This window comes from Chelonoidis abingdonii, chromosome 1 (genome assembly GCF_003597395.2).
Source record: "Chelonoidis abingdonii isolate Lonesome George chromosome 1, CheloAbing_2.0, whole genome shotgun sequence".
NCBI lineage: Eukaryota > Metazoa > Chordata > Testudines > Testudinidae > Chelonoidis > Chelonoidis abingdonii.
The window spans coordinates 272,961,441-272,963,455 of record NC_133769.1 but is presented as its reverse complement, the minus strand read 5'-3'; the positions used below and the strand labels follow the sequence as shown (position 1 = coordinate 272,963,455).

The following is a 2,015-nucleotide window of genomic DNA, read 5'->3' as shown; positions in this document are numbered from 1 at the left end:
TTGTTTTTATTTTTTAAATTGCCCTTTCAGGCTCGTGCTCTCACTGGCTGGTAGACTTTAAGGTCAGAAGGGACCATTATGATCATCTAGTCTGACCTCCTGCACAATTCAGGCCACAGAATCTCACCCATCCACTTCTATAACAAACCCCTAACCTACGTCTGAGTTATTGAAGTCCTCAAATCGTGGTTTAAGGACTTCAAAGTGCAGAGAATCCTCTAGCAAACGACTCGTGCCCCACGCTGCAGAGGAAGGCAAAAAACCTCCAGGGCCTCTGCCAATCTGCCCTGGAGGAAAATTCCTTCCTGACCCCAAATATGGCGATCAGCTAACCCCTGAGCATGCGGGGAAGACTCACCAGCCAGATACCCAAGAAAAAATTCTCTGTAGTAACTCAGATCTGTAGAAGTCAAAAGGAAATGTTGGACAATCCGTGGTGAGCTTTTTCAGAATGAACGGATAGCTTGTGATAGACTCCCAATAACACTTCTTCAGTCACGAGGTATTACTATAGAAATCTTGCAGCAGATATGTCATTTGAGCCTCGTCATTAACGAATAAGCCTTGTTGGCATTCAGACTGTTTTAATTTGAGATATTATTCACAATCTACAAATGCTAGAAATGATACCATGATTTACAAAACCCAGTCTGTCTAATCTGTGATGTATGAACAGGGGAAGACATAGTCATGGCTGTGTCGCATGACCGTCTCATAAACAAACTAGGGAAATAAAACCTAGATGGAACTACTATATGGTGGGTGCATAATTGATTGGAAAATAGTTTCCAGAGAGTAGTTATCAGTGGCTCACAGTCATGCTGGAAGGGCATAATGAGTGGGGTCCTGCCCGGATCTGTTCTGAGTCCAGTTCTTTTCAATATCTTCATCAATGATTTAGGGCTGGTCTACGCTAGGGGAGGGGATCGATCTAAGATACGCAACTTCAGCTCCGTGAATAATGTAGCTGAAGTCGAAGTATCTTAGATCAATTTACTTACCGTCCTCACGGTGCGGGATTGATGTTTGCAGCTCCCCCTGTCGACTCCGCTACCGCCATTCGTGTTGGTGGAGTTCTGGAGTCGACAGGAGTGCGTTCAGGGATCGATGTATCGCATCTAGATGAGACGCTATATATTGATCCCTGAGAAATTGATTGCTACCCGCCGATACGGTGAGTAGTGAAGACATAGCCTTAGATAATGGCATACAGAGTACACTTATAAAGTTTGTGGACGATACCAAGCTGGGAGGGGTTGCAGGTGCTTTGGAGGATAGGATTAAAATCCAAAATGATTTGAACAAACTGAAGAAATGGTCTGAAGTAAATAGGATGAAATTCAATAAGGACAAATGCAAAGTACTCCACTTAGGAAGGAACACTCAGTTGCACACATACAAAATGGGCAGTGACTGACTGGGAAGGAGTACTGGGGAAAGGGATCTGGGGGTCATAGTGGATCACAAGCTAAATATGAGTCAACAGTGTAATGCTGTTGCAAAAAAAAAAAAAAAGCAACATTCTGGGATGTATTAGCAGGATTATTGTAAGTAAGACACGAGAAGTAATAAATCCATTCTACTCTGTGCTGATTAGGCCTCAGCTGGAATATTGTGTCCAGTTCTGGGCACCACATTTCAGGGAAGATGTGGACATATTGGAGAATGTCCAGAGAAGAGCAACAAAAATGATTAAAGGTTTAGAAAACATAATCTGTGAGGGAAGATTGAAAAAAATGGGTTTGGTTAATCTGGAGAAGAGCAGGCTGAGAGGGGACATAAGTTTTCAAATACATAAGAGGTTATTACAAGGAGGGAGAAAAATGGTTCTTCTTAACCTCTGAGGATAGGACAAGAAGCAATGGGCTTAAATTGCAGGAAAGGCGGTTTAGGTTGGACATTAGGAAAAACTTCCTAACTGTCAGAGCGGTTCAGCACTGGAATAAATTGCCTAGGGAGGTGGTGGAATCTCCATCACTGGGGATTTTTAAGAGCAGGTTGTACAAACACCTGTC

The 2,015-nt window shown here is 43.0% G+C and overlaps 1 protein-coding gene across 3 annotated transcripts in view; it reads left to right on the top strand.

Annotated features, from left to right (window-relative positions):
• Positions 1–2,015, top strand: part of FARP1 (FERM, ARH/RhoGEF and pleckstrin domain protein 1) — a 390,990-nt gene that overhangs the window by 7,643 nt on the left and 381,332 nt on the right. The window lies entirely within an intron of this gene.